General features: G+C 41.4%; 1 protein-coding gene across 4 annotated transcripts in view; it reads right to left on the bottom strand.

Annotated features, from left to right (window-relative positions):
• RAPGEF4 (Rap guanine nucleotide exchange factor 4) overlaps positions 1-24283 on the bottom strand; it is a 320273-nt gene that overhangs the window by 271269 nt on the left and 24721 nt on the right. The window lies entirely within an intron of this gene.

Below are 24283 nucleotides of genomic sequence, written 5' to 3'. Positions count from 1 at the left end.
TGTGGGGGTAGAGGGGCTGGAGATTGAGTTCCGTCACCAATGGCCAATCAGTTTCATCAAGTATGCCTGAGTCATGAAACCTCCATGAAAATCCCTGAACTATGGTGTTCACAGAGCTTCTGGGTTGGTGAACTTGGAGGTGTGGGGAGAGTGGCAATGGGAGATGGCATGGAAGCTCTGGGAACCCCTCCTATCCTTTGCCTCATCTCTTCTACTGGGCTGTTTCTGAGTTACACCCTTTTATTTATTTTTTATTTTTTTATTTTTTTGCTTTTTTTAGGGCCGCACCCATGGCATATAGAGGTTCCCAGGCTAGGGGTCTAATCGGAGCTGCAGCTGCCAGCCTACATCACAGCCACAGCCACACCAGATCTGAGGCACGTCTGCGACCTACACCACAGCTCATGACAACACCAGATCCTTATCCCATTGAGTGAGGCCAAGGATCGAACCTGCATCCTCATGGATCCTAGTCGGGATGGTTAACTGCTGAGCCATGAAGGGAACTCCTATTCCCTTCTATAATACACCTAGTAAGTAACTGTTTTCCTGAGCTCTGTGAACAGCTCTTCCAAATTCACTGAACCCAAAGAGTGGTTTGTGCAAACTTCCAATTTATAGCTGGCTGGTCAGAGGCACAGGTAACAACTTGGACATGTGACTGGCATCTGAAGCACATGTATATGGTGATAGGGAGGCAGTTTTGTGGGACCAAGCCCTTAACTTGTGGGATCTGATGTGATCTCCAGGTAGATAGTGTCAGAACTAGGTTGAATTGCAGGACACCCAGCTGGTATCACAGAACTGCATAGTGTGTGAGTTTTCCCACACAGAAGTGTCAGGAGTATGGCAGTCATATGAGAGTAAAGGAAACACAGGAGGAGGAGTTCTACTTTCTTAAAATTGAGGTCACAAACACAAATCCCTGTGGGGGGCTCATCAGGTAAAGTAGAGTAAAAAGAGCCAGATATAAGGGGAAAAATCTCTACTATAAGAAAACAATGGTAGAAGCAAAGACAAATTAGAACTGATACTCAGCGCCTGTATTGGCAATACTACCGAGGGGATGGTGGGGATCAGAGGTGGGACCGTCTACAGGGAGCAGACCTTATTTGGCTATTTTCCTTATCACTGGGTTTCTATGTTTGCAAACATGGACCCACATACTGTCATATCTTTCAGTTGTTCAAGGAAAGATATCTAGACGTTTGTTCATATTTCTTTTTCTTTTTTCTTTTTGGGCCTCCCTGCGGCATATGGAGTTCCGAGGTCAGGGATCAGATCTGGGGGTGCAGTTGCGACCTATGCTGCAGCTGTGGCAATGCCTGATCCTTTAACCCAGTGCAGCAGGGCCAGGTATTGAACCTGTGTCCTGGTGTTGCAGAGACACTGCTGCCCCATTGCACCACAGCAAGAAGTTCTGTTCACATTTCCTTTTTTTTTTCTTTTTTTCTTTTCTAGGGCCACTCCTGCGAATTGGAGCTGTTGCTGCCAGACTATGCCACAGCCACAGCAACGCGGGATCTGAGCCTCGTCTGGGCCATGACGGGAATTCCCTGTTCACATTTCTTAAACATTGTGTGGTCCCCACACAGAACATCTGTGGATGAGATCCAACCTGTTTACCACCACTTTGTATTCATTGGATTAAGATGAACCAAAGAACTAAATAAAAATGGGATAGGTTTTCAGATTATATAAATTATGTCCTTTCTTTGAGTAGTTTTCTAAGTCTATTGTTTCAATATGCTTTGTAGGATCATATGATGTTCTTTGATAGATATTTCACATTACACAGAAAATATCCTACCTCATAAGTGCCCTGGAACATTCTGTAATCAAAGGAATGAGCTAGGCTAGGATGTGACTGAGCCGGGTCATTCTCACCAAATACCTACATACTCCCTGACATTCACCAGATTCCTCTGCAGTTATGTTGGAGCCATGCTCTGGCCAGCAGACTGTGATGAAAACTAGCAGGTACCACTTCTGAGATGAAGCTGTTAAGAGCCAGGGGGTGTCTTCCATCCCTCTCTTCCTCAGCTACAACTTTGCAATACGGGTGGGTTCCTGTGTCCCTCCCCCCAAATATGATAAAGCCCTAACACTCAGTACCCATGCGTGTGACTTTATGTGGAAATAGGGTCTTTGGAGATGTCATCAAATTAAGAAGAGGTAACACTGGATTAGAGTGGGACCTAATCCAAGGACTTGGGTCCTTAGAAGGAAAAGGAAATTTGGAAACAGAGACACAGGGAAGATGGCGACATGAAGGCAGAGGCAGAAACTGGAGTGATCTCTAAGTCAAGAAGCACCAAAGATTGCAGGCAAATATCAGAAGCTAGAAAGAGGCAAGGAAGGACCCTCTGCTAGAGCCTCCAGGAGAACGTGGCCACAATGACACGCTGATGTGGGACTTCTAGCCTCCAGAATCATAAGAGAATAAATTTCTGTTGTTTTAACCCACTTAGTTTGTGGTCCCTTGCTTCAGCAACCCTAGGAAACTAGTACAGAAGGTATATGCTTCAGAGGCTGCAGCCACAAGGTGGAGACTGTGTGTGAGTGACAAATAAACCTCCAGTGTGAAACCTCTCAGATTTTGGTTGGTGGCGGGGGGGCGGGGAATGAGGTTATCACAGCATCACCTCGACGAACACAGAGGTCAGGACTAGAGGTGCCAGAGTCCCAGGAACCTGGGACATTGTCAGAGGAACATAGATCCTACCATGAGAGGTAAACATTTTTGGAAGACGTGAGCAGGTGGCCTGTCACTAAGGGGAAGACCTAAGACACAAGCTGTCACGAGTTTAGTTGAGAGGCTCTTCATCTGTCCCCACCACACTTACAGGCCTAAGATAACTAGATTCAAAGAATATGCCTACAACCTAGGTGAGACTCCCGATGAAACTCTACTGAAAGGGCTTGGCTTTTGCTCCCTAGAGACGAGGAAGGGAACTCCTGATGCCTTAGTGCCTGGTTTATGGGATGGCTAAGTGCCTGGAAGAGCTGAGAGCTTTGCAGGCTTTCCCAGGGAAGGTTCAACACATTGACAGCAGGGCCTCTTTCTACCTCTTGTCCTTTTGGAAGGGCCTTATAACCCCCCTACCAGAAGCCATGATCTCAAAGCCAAGGTGCTAGAACTTCAGCAGTTAATGAACGGGTGCAGACAATTTCAATGAGAGTCTTTGAGTAGCTGATGGGAAAGCATTTCACAGGCAGTGAAGGTGATGGTGGCTGGCAGAACTACCCTCAGTGAGGAGCCTGGCCAGTGGAGCAAGCGAAGTAGGAAACAGTGTTGGCACCAGCAGGGCTCTCACACCCAGGTGGCAAGCAGCCTCATGAGCCCCAAGGGGTGCTGCCACAGCAGTGTTGGCACTAGCCTGCAGGCCCAAAGCAATGGCAACACTTAAGTGACTGGAGGGGAACCACTAGGACCAGGTGAGCTGGAAATTGCTGGACATCAATATGGTGGATTTGACTTAGTTACAGGAAAAGAGATGGAGATTAGAATCCATCAGGAAAAAAAGCAGCATCCCATCTTACTTATTCTCCCCAGAACATGTCCCAGATTAGGAAGGCAGACTAGAACAGCTGGAAAATGTTGGCCCAACATTCTCCAGAAGAAACCCAAGGCAGCAGGGAAAAAACACACTTCCACTCAGTCCAAAACAAGCACCAAAGAACTTAAAGATTCATAACCAGATCGTGTGAGACTAAGTCATAAAAGACACTTGGAAAGACAGAATTAATCTGAGATAACCAGGAGAAGCATGATGCCTCTCCTGATATTTTGGGGGGGCACCCCAAATTAGACCCTAATAATGTTCCCCATTGTTTAAACATTTAAGCTATAGAAAGTATGAAAAGCAACGTTCTGTCTGTCATTCATGGAGTGGGAAAAATTCCACTCAGTTATTAAGGGACATCTTTACCATCCCACCTCTGTAACCTAGCACAGGGGATAGTCCTTCTGTTGCCTCTCTTCTCTTGTGAGCCTACAATTTCCTAATGTCACATACACTCTCATTCCTGTAGAGGTCATGCCTGCTGCCTCCTTCCTAGATCCCCTGGTACTCAGGAGAGGCCAAGCATGCAAGAAGCCTTGGATGCGAAGTTCTACAGCGACCTCAACATGAACTCACCTCCCCATCCCCCCACCCCCATCTGCCACTGCACCTGCACGCCTTATTTCCATGCATGGGGCAGGCTCATCCTCTCAAATCCATCTCCTCCTCTTAACCCCTCCTGCCACAGCCTCAGTTGAGTGCCAATGAAGGGCATGTGAAGCACACATTGGTCTAGAAAGCTGAAAAGTGGGGCAGTCCTTGCCTAGGAGGCTAGAGAACTTGGGTTCCATCTAATAGTCAGCAGAAGTATTTGCAGCAGGGCAGGGGCATGATTGGGTGTCCCTTTTGGAAAGATGACCTTGACTGCAAGACCAGCAACCAAGGGACTAGTTGAGAAGCTCTTGCAGTATTTCAAAATGATGATGCAGGTTTCTCTAATTATAACTCACTCTAGGCTCCTTTTCATGCCCTTAATAACTGCACACAGCTGGTCCTCTATTAAATGTTCCAAGTTCAGAGAGGTTCTTTTCCTTCGCCTAGCCTCTGACACCCAGGGCCCATGTTTTCAATTCATTTTTTCTAAACTTGTCATTGAAAACATGTTCAAATAACAGTAGAAAGAATCAACCACCAAAGGAGACACTATGGTAGGCAAGATGCTAGGGTGACCCCAATGACCCACACCCTTGAGTCTGGACAGGAGCTCTAATTTACTTTTAGTCAAAAGAATATGGCAAAAGTATAGCAATATCACTCCTATGATATGTTACAATATAATACAAAGGTAAAGAGACTTTACACATGTAAATAAGGTCCCTAATCTGTTAATTTTACATTAATCACAAGGGAGATTTTTTTTCACAAGTGGGCCTAACCTAATCAAGCAAGTCCTTTAAAAAAGAAGTGGGAGAGTCTTTTGCTGGCCTTGAAGAAGGAGGCTGCCAAGTTGCAAGTGGGCCACGTGGCAAGGAACAGGGGAGGCCCCTGGCTGACTGAGAGCCAGGAAGAAAACAGAGCTCTCAGTCCTCCAACTGCAAGGAACTGGGTTCTACCAACAACCAAGTGAGCTCAGAAGAGGTCCTCAAGTCCAGAGAGAGACACGGCCCAGTCAGCACCTTCATTTCAGCCTTAAGACCCTGAGTGGACAAGTACATCTAGACTCCTGCCCCACGGGAATAGTGAGGTGATAAAGGTACGATGTTCTGGGCCAATGGGTTGTGGCAACTTGTTACACAGCAATAGAAAACTAATACATGGCACAAAAACAGAAATATAAGATTGATGGAACAGGATAGGAAGCCCAGAAATAAACCCAAACACCTATGGTCAATTAATCTATGACAAAGGACCCAAAAACATATAGTGGACAAAAGATAGTCTCTTCCATAAATGATGCTGGGAAAACTGGACAACTGCATGTAAGAGAATGAAATCAGAACATTGTCTAACACCATACACAAAAATAAACTCAAAATTTAAGGCCTGATATTACAAAACATCTAGAGGAAAACATAGGCAGAATGGTCTTTGACATAAATACAGCAATATCTTGTTTGATCCACCTCCTAGAATAAAGACACAAATAAACCAATGGGACCTAATTAAACACAAAAGTTTCTGCACAGAAAAGGAAACCATTAAAAAATGAAAAGTTTGGAGTTCCCATTGTGGCTAGCAGAAACAAATCTGACTAGCATCCATAAGGATGCAGGTTCGATCCTTGGCCTTGCTCAGTGGGTTTAAGGCTCTGACATCGCCATGATCTGTGGTGTAGGTCGCATATGCGGCTTGGATCTGGTGTTGCTGTGGCTCTGGCATAGGCCAGCAGCTACTGTTTCGATTTGATCCCTAGCCTGGCAACCTCCATATGCCAAGGGTACAGCCCTAAAAAGACAATAAAATAAAAACAAAAAGACAACCCACAGAATGGGAGAAAGTTTTTGCAAATGACTCAACTGACAAAGGTTTAATCTCCAAAATATACAAACAACACATACAACTCAACAAGAACAAAAAACAACCCAAATGAAAAATGGGCAGAAGACCGAAACAGACATTTCACCAAAGAAAACATACAATGGCCAGCAGGCACATGAAAATATGTTCAACATCACTAATTATTACGGAAATGCAAATCAAACCTACAATGAGCTATCACCTCACACCAATTAGAGTGTCTATCATTAACAAGTCAACACAAAACAAATGCTGGAGAGGGTGTAGAGAAAAGGGAACTCTCCTACACTGTTGGTGGGAATGTAAATTGGTACAACCACTATGGAAAACAGTATGGAAATACCTCAAAAAACTAAATATAGAACTACCATATGAGTATGTGGTATGAGAGCAAGGTACAATCACAGTATGAGAGCAATCCCACTCCTGGGCATATATCAAGACAAAACTTTCATTGAAAAAGATTCACAGACCTGTATGTTCATCACAACACTCTTCACAATAGACAAGACATGGAAACAATCTAAATGCCTATGGATGGATGAATAAATCAGGAAGATATGGTACATATATACAATGAAATACTACTCAGCCATTAAAAAAGACAAAATAATTTCATTTGCAGCAACATGGATGGAATTAGAGACTCTCATACTGAGTGAGGTAAGTCAGAAAGAGAAAGACAGACACCATATGACATCACTTATATGTAGAGTCTAAAATATGGCACAAATGTTCTATCTAAAAAACAGAAAAGATCATGGACATGTAGGACAGACTCATGTTTGCCAGGTAGGAGGGGGAGGGAGTGGAATGCATTGGGAGTCTGGGGTTAGCAGATGAAAACTCTTGCATTTGGAATGGACAGGCAATGAGGTCCAGCTGTATAGCACAAGGAACTAAATATCTAATCACTTGTAATGGAACATGATGGAGAATAATGCAAGAAAAAGAATGTATGTATATGTACGACTGGGTCACTTTGCTGTACAGCAGAAATTTACAGAACATTGTGAATCAATCATAATAAAAAAGAAAACTAATACAGACAGACTTTATTCTTATGCTGACTCATTTCCTCAGGACCAGTTTAGTGTTCACTTCCTTCATGAAGCTTTTCCTTACAACATTCTCATTCTTCTCTGAAGTCTAATCGATAACGTTTCTTTTTGGAAATCTTATTATGTTACTATTTCATATGTCATGCATGTAAATTTTGTCTTCTTGTAGATAACCATTGTTCATTCATTCACTGAATACTATTTGGGTGTTATTTTTTACTAACCACCGAATCACAGTTTTCCTGCCTTGTTTTCTTTTGTTTTTCTCCTTCTCATGGTTTTTCACCTCTTCCAGGATGGATTTCACTGTCCATCATTGAAAACTTTCTAAATCAGACAGCAAGGTCAGACAGAGGTTAACCAATCTAAGTTAGCTAAAGTCACAAACGAAAAATGTTTTCAGTAAAATAGAATTCTTTTAACTACTATATAAATTGTAATGGTAAATAATGCCTATTAGCAACACAAAAAATCATTTTATTAGAATGTGTTTATGATCTTGAAAGGAGCGGTTTTAACACTTATTTACAACTTTTTATCACACCTACCTTTCAAATTAATGGCATTCAAATAAACAAGACAACTTTGCAATACGAATAAGCAAAGCCTATAGAATTTTAAATGACTCTCCATTAAACACATCCTTTCATGAATGCACATTCACTTTATTTATCCATTCAGTAAACTACATTGCTTCCTACTTAAATTCAATAACATTCCCTGGAAGAAGAGAGGTGAGCAAGATGCCAACACTACGCATCATCAGTTTACAGTGAGAAAGGGAGCCACATAAACAAAATTAAAAACTGTACGGTGAATACTGTAATGTGGGAACCCACAATCTTCTGGGATGTAACTTTTTTTAACTACACAAAGAAGACTAATATGGAAACTACTGAAGTCATGATATGACACTATGTATAGAAAATCCTAAAGACTCCACACAAAAACTTCTCAATCTGATAAAAAAATGTGGCAAAATAGCAGGATACAAGATTAACATTCAGAAATTGGTTGCATTTTTATATGCTATCCATGAAATATCAGAAAAGGAATGTAAAAAAAAATAGCTCTTAAAATTGCACCAAAAAAAAAAAAAAAACTTAGGAATAAACCTGACCAAGGAGGTAAAAGACTTATACACTAAAACATTAACATATGAGAATTATAAAACATTAACAAAGAAAACTAAGAGGATTCAAAGAAATGGAAAGATATCACATGATCTTGGATTATAACAATTAATATTGTTAAAACGGCCATACTACCCAGAGCAATCTACAGATTTAAGGCAATCCTTATCAAATTACCCATGACATTTTTCACAGGACTAGAACAAATAATCCCGAAATTTATGGAACCATAAAAGACCTAGAATTTTCCAAAGCAATCTTGAGGAAAAAAACAAGGCAGGGGGCATAACCCTCCAGACTTTGACAATACCACAAAGTATAGTAATCAAAATAGCGTGGCTGGATATTAGAATCTAATATCCAGCACAAATGAACATCTCCTCAGAAAAGAAAATCATGGACTTGGAGATGAGACTTGTGGTTGCCTGATGGGAGGGGGAGGGAGTGGGAGGGATCGGGAGCTTGGGCTTATCAGACACAACCTAGAATAGATTTACAAGGAGATCCTGCTGAATAGCATTGAGAACTATGTCTAGATACTCATGTCGCAACAGAAGAAAGGGTGGGGGAAAAAACTGTAACTGCAATGTATACATCTAAGGATAACCTGACCCCCTTGCTGTACAGTGGGAAAAAAAAAAAAAAAATAGCGTGGCATTGGTACAAAAACAGACATATGGATTTATGGGACAGAATAAAGAACCCAGAAATAAACCCAGACACCTAAAGTCAGTTAATCTTTGATACAGGAGGCAAGACTATAAAATGGGGAAAAGAAAGTCGCTTCAGTAAGTGGTGCTGGGAAAACTGGACAGCTGCATGTAAATCAATGAAACTAGAACACACCCTCAAACTATGAACAAAAATAAACTCACAATGGCTTCATGACTTAAACATAAGACATGACTTCATTAAACTCCTAAAAGAGAACGTAGGCAAAACATTCTCATATGGACATCAACCGTACAAATGTTTTCTTAGGTCAAGTCTCCCAAGACAATAGAATTAAAAACAAAAATAAACAAATGTCACCCAATCAAACTTACAAGCCTTTGCTCAGCAAAGGAAACCATCAAAAACAAAAAACAAACAAACAAACAAAAACCCAGAAGACAATCTATGGAATGGGAGAAAATATTTGCAGGTGATGCAACTGACAAAAGCTTAATCTCCAAAATATACAAACAACTCATACAACTTAACAACAACAAGAAAAAACAACCTGATCAAAAAATGGGCAGAAGACCTAGACAGTTCTCCAAAGAAGACATACAGATAAGCAGCAGGCACATTAAAAGATGCCCAACATCACTAATTATTAGAGAAACGCAAATCAAAACTACAATGAGGTATCACCTCACACCAGTCAGAATGGCCATCATTAATAAGTCCACAAATAAAAAATGCTGGTAAGGGTATGGAGAAAAGGGAGCTCTCCTATACTTTTGGTGGGAATGTAAGTTGGTACAGCCACTATGGAAAGCAGTATGGAGATTTCTCAGAAAACTAAATATAGAACTACCATATGAATACTATAAAATTGGGTTATGATGATCATTGTATGATTACAAATGTATTAAAATTCATTGAGTAATTAAAAAAAAAAAGAACTACCATATGATCCAGCAATCCCACTCCTGGGAATATATCTAGACAAAAAACTATAATTCAAAAAGATACATGCACCTCTATGTTCTTGGCAGCACTACTCACAATTAGCCAAGACATGGAAGCAACCTAAATATCCATCAACAGATGAAAGGATTAAGAAGATGTGGTACATATAGACAGTGGAATACTATTCAGCTATAAAAAAGAATGAAATAATGCCATTTGCAGCAATATGGGTACAATTAGAGCTCCTCATACTAAGTGAAGTCGGTCAGAAAGAGAAGGACAAATACTATAAGATATCATCACTTATACATGGAATCTAAACTGTGGCACAAATGAACCTATCTACAATACAGAAACAGACTCACAGACATAGAGAACAGACTTGTGATTACCAAGGGGGAGGAAGGAGGGAGTAGGATGGACTGGAAATTTGGGGTTAGTAGATTACATTTAGAATGGACAAAAAATAATCTCCTACTGTATTGCACAGAAAACTATATCCAATTTCTTGGGATAGGCCATGATGGAAAATAATATTTTTTAAAAGCATGTATATATATATTCATGACTGAGTCACTTTGCTGTACAGCAGAAATTAACATGACTTTGTACAACCAATTAAATTTAATTAAAAAAAAAACCATAAATACCAAAGTCAGGTGTAGATGGGATAGCAAAGGTTCTGGATTCCAGGTGCTACCCACATGTATTATGCAATTTGAAAATTTAATATGCTCTTAAATCCTAATTCAGTCAACCAGGGATTATCTAGGGTCTAATTAACCAGTGTCTGGGTTAGTCAGAGCACAAAATAATAACACACAGGCATCTGTGGGGAAAATGTAATATAACCATAAAATTAGCAAAACATCTCCCCTCAGATGACTTCTGCTGTTTGACTATATGATAATATTTACAAACCCTCTGTGGTGAGGAGGGCTACCCCCTCACCAGTCTCCTGAGTAAGCCCCTTGGTGCTACCTCCCTCCCACAGAAGCTCTGGGTGGACTTCTGGAACAGTGGATGCCAACACCCAGCAGTCAGACCTGAGGGGGTGCAGGAAGTGGATGAAGTAGGAAAAGAAAGGAGTGGAGAGAAGATAAGACTGCTCTCTGCTCAGCTCTTCCCACAGTCATGAACAGAAAGCTCAGCCAAGAAATGGACAACAATAACAGGCTGTAATAGTACAGTAGTAACCTTGCAAGAAAGTATGTAATGCTTAATTTCCTCAACTACTTCACTTGTATTTTTTTAATTTCCACAAGCCTTCTGAAAAAGAGCAAATGTATTTCAGGACACTGGGTGTAATGCTAAATAAATCCATCTGCATTAAAATGACTTTGTAGATTGTTCTGACTCATCATGTTTAAACTGTAACCCGGAGTTTACAGAAAGCTAGTCCCCGCTCCCAATGACTAGGAAATCCAAGATAATACATTGGAGCTTTATAAATTGAAAAAGGCTTCAAAACCTATTATTATGAGTACCATCATCTTTATCATCATCTTTAGCCACAAAGACCTTTTCAAAGAAGTATATGATGAGAGCAATGAATAAAGTGCTTAAAAACATATACGAGAATCCTCTTGTATTTTTTGAAGGGTTTATAAATAGGTGTGCATGTATGTTTTTCTCTCTTTATTATAACAACAGTAAGGTCTCAGATGATATGTATTTATAATCTTGGCCTTTTTGTAATACGATTAACGTTTCAAAGGGCTTCGAAACGTTAATCATCACAGCCTTGTTAGATGAAGCAAGTATTCTAAACCCTATTTTACCAGCAAAAACATTTTACACAGAGGCTAGGTGAGTGTGTATTAGTATGCTAAAATCATGTGTATTTATAATGCCAATGATGACATGGTTATATCAAAAGTCTTTGAAACTCAAGATGTTTACCACTTATCATGTTATCATTTTAATTATATGATTATTAACCACTTAGAATACTGAAATGTTGACTCCTTACTAATTACGAGTTTCCCCAACGTCAACAAAATTCGGGAAGAAGGTGTTGAAAATGCATTCGTTCAATCTGCAAATATTTACTGAATATCTGTAGGAGAGGAGAATAATGCACTGGGGTATAAAGAGCACAGTTTCAGCAAGAAGAAGTTCAAACCGAGTTAGGGAGAACTGCATGTATACAACAGTTATCAAGGTGAAATATGGTAAGGGGTGCAATTAAAATAAGAAGAAGGAAATATCGATTCAGAAGAAAAACAGACATCACTGATGGATGAGAACTCTTCAAAGACTTCACAAACGCCCTACTGTAAATTCGTCCTAAAATCAATTCTTTCTTGTTTCTCTTTTTATGCCTACAGCACCACCACGGCTTCATCATTTACTCCTAAAAATGTGGGGTATGACTGAGGCTCTGCTCCCTAGAGACCTGCTCTACTGACTTCTCTCCCTATGGTTTTCTTACCTACCAAGAAACACACGTGGCACACCCATGTGTACTGAGAGGACTAACACAGATACATATGCACATATGTACCAGCACACACACACACACACTGATATGTACAGAGACATATAACAGATATATACGCACCTATGTACAAACACACATACATATGTACAAAGACATATAACACAGATACATACGCACATGTGTAAGCACATACACACATACACAGATACTCATGCGCACACCCATATCTACAGAGATGTATAACACAGATACATACACACAAATGTACAAACACGTGTACGCACACAGAGATTCACACATGCACACCCATATTACAGAGATGTACATACACAGATACTTCCATGCGTACAAATACACATACACAAACACACACATACACAGTGATAAAGATTCTAGATTGACCTAACTTTAGTCAGACTCCTGAATCTTTTCCTGGACCCATCTGTGTGCACTTCCTCATAAAATGCAGTCTCAGCAAGAACCCTGCTAAAAAGTCATTTTAACCAGAACCCCCCCACTCTTGATATCTGACCACCCTCAACATCTGATTGGGTTTCTCATCCTCCACCCCAGATGATTTCTGACCACTCTTGTCTTCAGCAAGAACCCTGTCAGGTCAGTTTAGCCAGAAGCCCCCTTACACCTGAGGTTTCCTCTTAGTGATTTTCCATCCACCGACACCCGCCCCCCAACAAACACACCCTGCTTCTCGGCTGTAAAATGGCACTGGTCCACACTGGGTTCAGAGTTAAGCCCAATCTCTCTCCCCAACTGTAAAATCCTATGGCAGTGGTCCCTATACCTACCTCAACGGTCCCAAATAGTCTGTAAATATCTTTTTTTTAAACACACACACACACACACACAGAGGAGCGAATCCCTGCACTCAACCCACTGCCAAAAATTCTCTCATCTCTTGATTCTGCTCGTGTTCAGGGTGATTCTCTGAAAAATCCCCTTGATGGATCCGGAGACCCCAGGTGCAACTGCAGCATTTACCCTCACAGCTGAGACTGACTGTCAAAGGCACCCACAACCTCTGTGACCCTTCCAAAATATGGCCTGCACGTCGGCCACCAGGGTGCAGAACATGTTAGGGCTGCAAATTCCTGGCCTGATGTGTCCCTATGTAGAAATTACTACAGCTTGCTTTTAAGTCTCTATGAAAGAGTGAAGAGAAAACAGCCCAACAGGGTTCCAAATGAGATAGGGGCCAGCATTTTGCCTTGAGCAGAGCAAATGGAAGAGTCAAATTGCCTCCACTTTCCTTTCACAGGCAACCAGTGCGTCATCTGTCCCATGGGGTTAGGGGGGGCGCTAGCTTTGGGGCCCTGGGCTGTTGGGACAGTTAAAAAAGCCTGCCTTCAGGCAGAGGACAGGCACAGCCTTGCTAATATCTAAATAATGCTGACCCTGCTTTTGTTAGTGAAAAGAGAGGGAAACCTTTTGACCAGGCTCTGTGTCCTGCAATTTGTTTTATTACAAATAGAGAATCAAAGCACAGCCTTGCCCAATTTTAACAGACCCTTTTCAAAAATTTTCTCTGGCTATACATGAGCATCTAAACTCAGTACATAATTGTCAGGCTCAGCATAAATCTCTCCACAACACACAACAACCAGAGGTCCCCAGATCCAGCCAAACTGGATGCTAACGGGACCCCAAATAAAGAAGAATGCTACCACAGTTTTCACTTGTCCTATTAGCATTAGGTTAAAAATAATTTCTTTTGGCTCCTTAAACCTTTAGAATGGCTTCTAGGATGACTCAGATAACTGATGCTTCTTTTAAAATGCTCAGCAGATAAGTTTGAAATGACAGCTTTTTTTTTCATGTAATTTGCACCATAATCTGCAGATGCTCTCAAAAATCATTCCATAGGACTTGGTGCTAACATTCAAATTTGAGATGACTGTTCAAAACCTGCCGTGACTGATTTAAATATTTGAAGACCCCTAAGACCCTTAGGTTGTCAGGACTGGAGAACAGGAAATGAGAATCTCTTGAGGAAGATCTGATAACCTTTAATCAGGAATAACCTGATTCCTTAGAGCTCTTTATTCCTGGGCAACAAGAAGGAGACCCTTGAAGGAGAAACAAAGTGAGCAAAAGGAAGGCTGAGGATGGGAGAGAGGAGGGAAGGACATTATTCTCCATCTTTCATCCATTCCAATTCTTCCGAGGCACAGATACATACCCACGAGCAGCAGCAGAGGGCAGCATATTTTGGAAAGAGAGTTTGAACACACCTTCCCTTCCCTGGATCAGCTGGTTGAATATCTCTGGCTTTAAAGGGGAAGCTTCTATATCGGGACAAAACTTTCACTGAAAAAGATATATGCAGCCCTATGTTCACTGCAGCACTATTCACATTAGTCAAGACATGGAAACAACCTAAATGTTCATTGACAGATGAATGGATTAAGATGTGGTATATATACGCAATGGAATACTACTCAGCCATAAAAATGAACAAAATAATGCCATCTGCAAAAACATGGATGAAACTAGAGATTCTCATACCAAGTGAAGTAAGTCAGAAAGAGAAAGACAAATACCATACGATATCACTTATATCTGGAATCTAATATACAGCACAAATGAACCTTTCCACAGAAAAGAAACAAACTCATGGACATGGAGAACAGACTTGTGTTTGCCAAGGGGGAGGGGAAGGGAGTGGACGGACTGGGAGTTTGGGCTTAATAGATGTAAATTATTGCATTTGGAGTGAGTAAGCAATTAGGTCCTGCTGTATAGCACAGGGAACTACAGCCAGTCACTTACAATGGAACATGATGGAGGATAATGTGAGATAAAGGATGTATATATATATATAGGTATGGCTGGGTCACTTTGCTGTACAGCAGAAATTGACAGAACACTGTCAATCAAATATAATACATTTTTTTTTTAAAAAGGGAAGCTTCAAAGATGGTAGAAAATCTGGTCCCCAGGCCACACCACAATCTCCTACTGCCTTTGGAACTTCCTCTTCTAGTCTCCTCTCACTCTAGCTTATCCAAACCACAGATGCCCTTGCTGCCCCTTGAAGCCTCTGCTCCACCTGAGAGCCTCACAGTAGCTATTCCTTCTTCAGGGATGCTCTTTCCCCAGAATCTGCAAGGCACCACCTATGGTAAGTCTGAGCACAAATTGTCTCCTTGGCAAAGCCTATCCTGACCACCTACTTAAAATCCTAGGAGTTCCTACTGTGGCACAAGGGGATTAGCAGCATCTCTGGAGCATTGGAACGCAGGTTCCATCTCCAGCCTGGTGCAGTAGATTAAGGATTAAGGGGCGTGTGTTCCAACTACGGCTCAGATCTGATCCCTGGCCCGGTAACTCCATATGCTTCGGGGTGGCCAAAAAACAAAAAAACAATTCCAGTCCTCTCCAAGGCACCTAGCCCACTTCTACCCAGAATTCTTTTTTTCATAATACTTAACACTTCCTAACACAATATTTACAACAACAAATAATTTACTTATTTATTTTTATGATTGCCTCCACTAAAATGTAAGCTCCATGAAGGCAGGGATTTTCTTTCTGTTTGGATTACTCTACATCTCCAGTACCTTGAACACTGTCTGGCATATAGTAGGTGCCCAATGAGTGTTCAAAGCCCAATGAGGTGCTGAAAGAATAAATATACTTTGTGTCTTTTGTATTTGTACATGTGAATTATTATTATTAAAAGTGAATAATGTTTCAAAGAAAATCACACACTTTCTGGGTAAGAAACTATATGCATTTTTTTTTTTTTTTTTGCCCTTTGCATTTAACAAATTGGATTAGTAATGAGTCCTCAGACTTCCAGTGTTCTCAGTGAAAGAATACACAAAGAATCACTTCATTTTGAAATAAAAGCCTATTTATACATTAAGATTTCTTCTAGGATCCATTTATATTTTCCCTCAAGTGAGCCCATGCTAGTTTTCATGACTGAGTAAACATAACCATTCAAAAATGTGATATTGGGAGTTCCCATCGTGGCTCAGTGGTTAACAAATCTGACTAGGAACCATGAGATTGCAGGTTTGATCCCTGGCCTTGCTCAGTGGGTTAAGGATCCAGCGTTGTCATGAGCTGTGGTGTAGGTCACAGAGGTGGCTTGGATCCCTCGTAGCTGTGGCTGTGGTGTAGGCCAGCAGCTACAGCTCCAATTAGACCCCTAGCCTGGGAACCTCCATATACCACAGGAGAGGCCCAAGAAATGGCAAAAAGACAAAAAAAAAGGGGGGGGGGATATTACTCAGCCTTTACTGAAAGTAAAATCCATATGGGAAATGCAAATAATGTAGTGCTAAAGCTATATCCCAGAAACAAAGAAGACATATAGTATTTTTGGTAGATATGCACTCAGATACATCCATTAACTAGGCACAAATTGAAAATGGATCTAAACTAGAATATATAATAAAGCCGCAACACTTCAAGGGAGTTTATTATTCCTGTATGGAGATAATCAGGCTGTTCTTGTAGTAACTAACCTCTCCTGCCCCATAATACCCGCAAAGGATATAAGTATATTTAAATTGGGAGGAGGCAGGGCTGAATTTTACCTTAATTGATAAATAACAGATGTGAATAGAAAATTTGGTATGTAGACACAAAAGGGGAAGACAGGTCTTTAGGATAATGATGAGATTACAGAAGCTTGATTGTTCAGTTCTTATAAAGAACTAGAACTCAGCCAGGAGGACTAAGTAACAAGAATTCCATGGCGTTCCCATCATGGCACAGCAGAAACGAATCCAACTAGGAACCATGAGGTTGTGGGTTCGATCCCTGGCCTCATTTATGGGTTAAGGATCTGACATTGCCATGAGCTGTGGTGTAGGTCACAGACATGGCTCGGATCCTGCATTGCTGTGGCGAAGGCCGGCAGCTTCAGCTCCGGATCTGAGCCATGTCTGTGACCTGCCTGAGTTCTAGTTCTTTATAAGAACTGAACAATCAAGCTTCTGTAATCGCCTCACTATCCTAAAGACCAGTTGCTGTGGCTGTGACATAGGCCTCAGCTGCAGCTCTCATTTGACCCCTAGCCTAGGAACTCCCACATGCTGTGGTGAAACCATAAAAAGAAAAAATTAAAATTAAAAAAAAAGGGCTCCAAAAATTAGCATAGAGGTCTTCTTGACTCACTAGCTGCAACTGTACAGGGTAACACTCATGGAGAAGCCTGGCAGGCAATAGCCCCTGGGGAGCAGAAGCTGAATGGTAAGTCTGGAGGTCACACGGTGCTGAGAGATACAGCAGCTCTGACCAGCCGCAGTAGACAGATCACCCTATACGTTGAGACTGAAACTACAAAAAGGACATTCTAGCCCCAAACCTAGAACTACCCTAGCAAGGCTTAAAAGTAAGCCTCAGTAGAAACAAGTTGATTGGTCAGTAAGTTAACTGCCTATGAAAACAGAAGCTGTCATGTTTTAAGGAAAGTCAAACTCCAGACTCTCAAATCATAGGATCATACCATCTAGCATACAATAAGAAATTACTGCATATGTGAGAGACCAGGAAAATGTGTCTCCCGATTGGGAGAAAGTCAGTAGAAACAGACTCAGAAATGACTGAGATGATAAAAATACCAAACAAGAACTTCAAAACAGCTATTATAAATACGTTTAAGGACTTAGGAGAAAAGATGAGCATAAGGAGTGAGGGGATGGGGTGTATCAGTAGGACAAAGGATAGTATCAAAAAAGAAGACATGGAAAAACACAAAATATGAAAAGAAAAAATTCATTGGGATGGGCTTAAGAGTAGATTGGGCACTGGAGAAAAATAAATCAGTGAACCTTAAGGCAGGCAATAGAAATTATCCACAACAAAACACAAAAAGGATGAAGAAAATTAATAAGAACTACTCATATGATCTAGCAATCCCACTCTGGGTTTTCCAGAGAAAATCATAATTTAAAAAAGATTATATGCACCCCAAAGTTCACCACAGTACTATATACAACAACCAAGACATGGAGGCAACCTAAATGTCCAGTGACAAAGGAATAGATAAAGAAGATGTGGTACATACATACAACAGAATATTACTCGGCCATAACAACAAAACCACGTGATTTGCAGCAACATGGATGGACTTAGAAATTATCATACTGAGTGAAGTAAGTCAGAAAGAGAAAGACAAATATCATATGATATCACTAATATGTGGAATCTAATAAAATGATACGAAAGAAATTATTTATAAAACAGAAACAACTCAGAGATTTCAAAACCAATCTTAGGATTACCATAGGGGAGACCATGGGGGGAGGGAGGAATTAGGAGGAAGGGAATAAAATATACACACTACTGTATAAAATGGATAATTAACAAGCACCTATAGGAGTTCCCATCGTGGCTCAGTGGTTAACGAATCTGACTAGGAACCATGAGGTTGCCGGTTCCGTCCCTGGCCTTGCTCAGTGGGTTAAGGATCCGGCATTGCCATGAGCTGTGGTGTAGGTTGCAGACGTGGCTCGGATCCCGCGCTGCTGTGGTGTAGGCTGGCGGCTACAGCTCCAATTCGACTCCTAGCCTGGGAACCTCCATCTGCCATGAAGTGGCCCAAGAAATGGCAAAAAAGACAAAAACAAAAACAAGCACTTAATAGCACAGAGAAATTGACTCAATAGTTTGTAATAACCTATATGAGAAAAAATGGAGATAGATAAACTAATTCACTTTGCTATACACCTGCAACGAATACAACATTGTAAGTCAACTATACTCCGATGAAATTTAAAATTGATAATAACGAACAGAGACTTGATGACCTGTGGGATAATAATGAGGGTTTTATATATACATCAGTGACGTGTCAGAAGAAAAAGAGAGAGAAAATAGGAAAGTAAAAATATTTCCAGAAAGAACGTCTGAAATATTTCCAATTAAAATGACAGTACCTACCTCTGAAGAGTCTAAAATGTTATGAAGCAAAACTTCCACTTTCTGGTGTGCTATATTAAAGATGGCCACAAATGCTCTGTCATCATCATCTCCATCAAGAAGTGGGACTTATTCCCCCTCCTCATGAATGTAGCCAGACCCTACGACCAACAGAATGTGGTGGAAGTGATACCATGTCACTTAGGTTGGCTCTACCACCAACACAAACAAAAAATAAACAAACTATGCTACCTCGACCGAGTTGCTTAAACTCCCTGGACCTTGGCTTCCTCATATCCAAAGGGAGCTGTACGCCTAAATTATCTCCGAGTTCTGTCCATCTTTAGCAAAGCCTACATTCTAAGAGTAATTACATATTGATATATACATAATATAAATAAAATAAGAAATAAATTAGTAAAAATAAATCACGGTACTATGTCTAAGCGTTGCTCTATAATTACTTTGCAGTTCAGGATCTAAACATATTAACCCAAACGAGACCGGGCCTTCCAGATCTATGGCTAAGTCAAAATATACTCAGAATCTATTTGGAATGATGCTCTCTGTATGGTATGGCTTGGCTATGGCCCATAAACTAAAGATTATAGAGGATAGGGTCCTATCAGCTAAAGTTATTAGTAAACCAAAGACTACTTAGGGCAAGGTAGGATACAGTTCTTACAGACATAGCCAAATTCTCCTTTCACAGGGCTCAGGCTTTAACAGCGAGTAGACTGTTAAATAAATCTAGATAGAGTTGGACAGCAGGGAAAATACTGAATATAATTTTTTGATAAATTTTTTGTTAGACTAAAACCTTTTGTCATACCGATCACATCTAAGACACCTCATTTCCATAGTTTCATCACTACAAGGGCCAGGGGAAACAGATGCCTTAAATTTCACTCTTTTTGGAAACAGTTTCTGGTACCCCTTCAGAATATAAAATGGCAGGAGCAGCCCTCGCCAACACAAATCTCCTGCACATCTCACTGCGGAGAATGAAACACCCCAGGCAGCCACATGATTTGTGCCAAGGACATATGGCAGGGATTATGATTAGTTAGGGATGAAGAGTCAATGTGACAGTCTTTCTTTTTGCTGTTACCAAAATCATTTTGGTTTTCAAAGTGATCAGAATTAACAGTCTAGGCCAGGTAGGCTGGAATCTAGAATACTGATTTAATAAGAAGAAAGCTGACCTTACATACCATTTTAGGCAAGATTTGAGTTATTGCATCCAGCAGTTATGACTACCCAGGCAATAAATGCCTAAAGACAGAGTTCCCAAAGGACCAGTAGCTGGCCAATGCCAATATCAGAAAGGGGCCTTGTTACAGTCATGTATGCCCGTTTGGTAGTAGGCTGTTGTGATTCTCCATCTATGCCAAAGACAGAACTCTAGTTTGAGAGATCATAACAGACTTCCCAAATGCCAAAAGCCGGTCTACTTCCTCGAGCCCTCCTGTGAAGCACAGGGAGCTACTCCTTAGGGCCAGCAAGAATCAGATGCTCACTCTTGTCCCAGCCCCAAGTCTCTGAGCAAGTAAAATAGGAAGGACTTTGTCCTACAGCTTTTCTTCACCCAAACAGAGATAAAGGGCATCAGGATCCTGAATTTCAGTCTCCAATCTCTTTCCTTCAACATGTCTATTGTGTCACCCAAGTGCACAGTACGATGAAGTTTTCTGAGAATTACAGGAGGAATGAGACTTTGATTCTGCCCTAACACAGCTTCTGATCTGTGAAGGGGTCAAAGAGCTCCATCTAGGTGATGATAATGTAAGGATGAATGCAGTCATACGGGTCCATATATAGGTACTCGGAGGTCACTATGAAGACTCCTGGGGGCTGAGAACTAGGAGAGAAAAGAGTGAGTAGAGAAGCCTTCACGGAAGACTTTTTCCCACCAATTATCAGGTCTCCACAGCATTTTTAGCTGAATCTGAGCTAGGTCACAGAGAGTAGGCAGAAATTGTCGAAGCACAAACACAGAGTAGGTTTCCAAGCAACAAGATGATAAAGCATGAGCAACGGCATTGAGGTAAGAAACCAGAGGCCAAGAGTAGCCAGTAGATCTAACAGTTTGAAGTTCCAATGGCTTCTCAAAGAGGATAGCTGAGAAGCAAGACTGGACCCCTGTTAAAGGTAGGGCTAGAATGCCAGCCAGCGAGACAACAGACTTTATTCTGCTCACCATGGGGGTACCAGCAGAGATATTTAAGGAGTATGAAAAATCAGAGCCATCGTTTTGGAAAATTAGTTTTCTAGCCAGGAGTGAACTGGAGGAGAAAGGGACAAAAGATACGGAAACTAATTAGGACAGAACTTTAGCGATCTATTATCATTGTGGCATGATAATAGCCATAACTTTCTTCTCTTTCTCTCTCCAATGCCGACTTAGAAGTAATGTGACACTAAGTCCAGTTTTTCCTGAGCAGTCACGGCTTACACCTACAGTCCCAATGAAACCATCAGAAGTGTACCCCCTCGCTCCCAAAGGGATCCTGGTTTGGATCCCTTGGATCCTGGTTTGGACAATACATGATATGGATCTCTTATTTGCATAACCTTCCTCATACCATCTCTCTGCACGTGCTCTCCTAGATACCAGGGATGCAAAACCAATTCCTACACTCAGTGAACTGTGACCATGAGGTCAATTTGTCTCCCTCCCCATGTCACTAAGGAAGCCCCATTCTCATGACTTTGGGCTTCTGCAGCCTTGTTCTCCAGCTCCACCCAGGGACCCTCAAGGCTGGGGCAGGAGAGATGGAGAACAAGAGCCCTCCAGCTGTTGATGAGTAAGATTCCAGACTGTCTTTTCTCATCTGCAAGTGTCAGTGGGTGTGTGAAGATGATGAAAGGGTCCACTGAATAAGGAAAACTAAAAATGTGGCTTGACTACATGAAAGTAATCCTAATTATAGTCATTTATTTGAACATCATATGAAGCATTTGTCCCTAATTACTATGCTCTCCAAGAACAAATATGTAAACCATGAAAGGTGCCAGATCATTTTTATTATAGCTTTACTTAATTAAAATAGTAAGGTCTCCATATGTGTTTATAATTACGGTTTTTATTTATGCGGCACAATCACTTGCTCACAGCATTGAGCCCTGTTAATATTAATATGTCGCCTTATACAAGAAAAGATCTGGATATGGCAAAGAAAGTGTGCCAAGCCAATAGGAAAGAGCTTTAAAGAACCAGTGTAACATTTACCACAGCCATTTCAGAGTTCTCTCCATGGTCCGCCATGCACCTAAACCATCAAAGTGCAGATGACAGAAACAGAAAAGGAAGGCTCCAAAGCATACATCTGTTCTGTTTGTTGTAAGTTCTGCAAACCAAACTTTTTTTTTTTTTTTTTTTTTTGGCCACCCTTCAGCATATGGAGCTCCTGGGCCAGATGTCTTGAACGAAGGCAAAGCTGCAGCAATACCGGATCCTAAACCCACTGTGCCAGGCCAAGGATCAAACCCCCATCCCAGTGTGCCCACAATTCCACTGATCCCATTGCACCACAGCAGAAACTCCTACAAACCAAACCTTCTATTGAAACATTAGGTTATCTATCCACAGGACAAGCCATATAAATGCCAAGTATGTGGCATGGTCTTTGTCCAGCTGTTGGGTTAAAAAGACACTGGCAAACACACGATGGAGGGTGTGCCTTCTGCTGTGTTGAATGTGGAGGGCCCTTCACCCAGAGGGAATCACTGCAGTGCCATCAGCAGATTCATACTGGGGTGAAGCCACACTCCTGGGCCTCCCAGTGGGGTCCACTGACGGCATCCTTGACCATATTTTCACTCAAGGCCACTCAGAGAAGTGTGACTGCCCCAGGCTGGCTGATCACTGGAAGACGGAGATTCCTCACACTTGCTCAGACCATTGGTTCACTAGTTACTTGGCAGAGAGGCTGAGCACAGCTTCGAGGAAGGCCAAGGAGGAAGACGAGCCAGTGGCAGCCTTCAGGCACTGCTCTCTTCCCTCCAGCAGCTCAGCCTTGGCCCAGATTTGCATATTCTGCTCAACAAACAAAAGTGGCTGTGCATACACACACCACCTAGAACAGAGCCAGCAAACACTAAGCTTATGTTTAATTAGTGCCACCCTCTTCGGAAGGGAGTTAAACTATCTATGGTCAGTTAGTAGCACCTTATTAATCCACCCTCCCAGCACCCATGCAAATGGATCTCCCATCCCTACATAGCATTCTTTGTGTGAAGAGCTTGGTGAGCACAGAGTTACCAGATTCTCCAAATACAAATACAGGACACCCACTTACATTTGAATTTCAAATAAGCAATGAATAAGTTAGTATAAGTATATATCCTATTGCAGCCATCAGGACATACCTCTATTTTAAAATGTGTTCTCCTTTATCTGAAATTCAGATTTCACTGGGTGTCTTTTATTTTATCAGGAAAACCTAAGTAAGTCCAATTTTCTCCATTTCTTATTTCTGTTGATGTTTCAGAACCTCTCACAGATTGGGGCCCCAAAACCATTGCCTTAAAGTCTCTCGGCTGAGCCCAGATCTAGATCTACCTGCTTCACTATATCAAGGCAAGACTTGTTCTACACTTCCACACAGGTAATGGACGTGGTGATCCCAAGTCTTTGTCCCGAGCCACTATGTCTGTGCTTCTCTGGGCAGCCTTCATCATCCCTGATGACGTTCAGTGCTGTGTGAGGATGCAAAGACAGCTGCAGGATAAAGAGGATGCTTCTACCCTGAGCCTCAATTTTAGTGGAAGATTTCTAAGGAAAGTCTTGTGGTTTTGAATGTTTTAAAGGATTTATCGCATGAATAGGCAATAGATTTCTGGCTTTCCATCTTAGCCAATGTTAGGTTTCTTCATGAAAACCTGTAGGCCATAAATATTTTTATGTGCCACAGAAATATTGCACATTTGGTATTTCAGAGTTAGACGGGAATCCCCAGCGTCAGCACCGTGGTGCAGGAACAGAGAGCAATGTCTTTGGCGAGAACTGATTAGGCTGACGTCACCAGCTCATACAGCTGGCGCTTATCCGCCGGAGTAGTCACGCCAGGAGGTGTGATTCTTGATGAATCCACAGAAGCTTTTTTTTTT

The sequence above is a fragment of the Sus scrofa genome, chromosome 15 (assembly GCF_054392235.1).
Source record: "Sus scrofa isolate SSC_HxYL_T2T_F1_AM1 chromosome 15, Sscrofa_HxYL_maternal_Yorkshire_Landrace_v2.0, whole genome shotgun sequence".
In the NCBI taxonomy this organism is placed as follows: domain Eukaryota; kingdom Metazoa; phylum Chordata; class Mammalia; order Artiodactyla; family Suidae; genus Sus; species Sus scrofa.
Note: the sequence above shows the minus strand (reverse complement) of the source record. Positions and strands in the feature narration are given on the sequence as shown.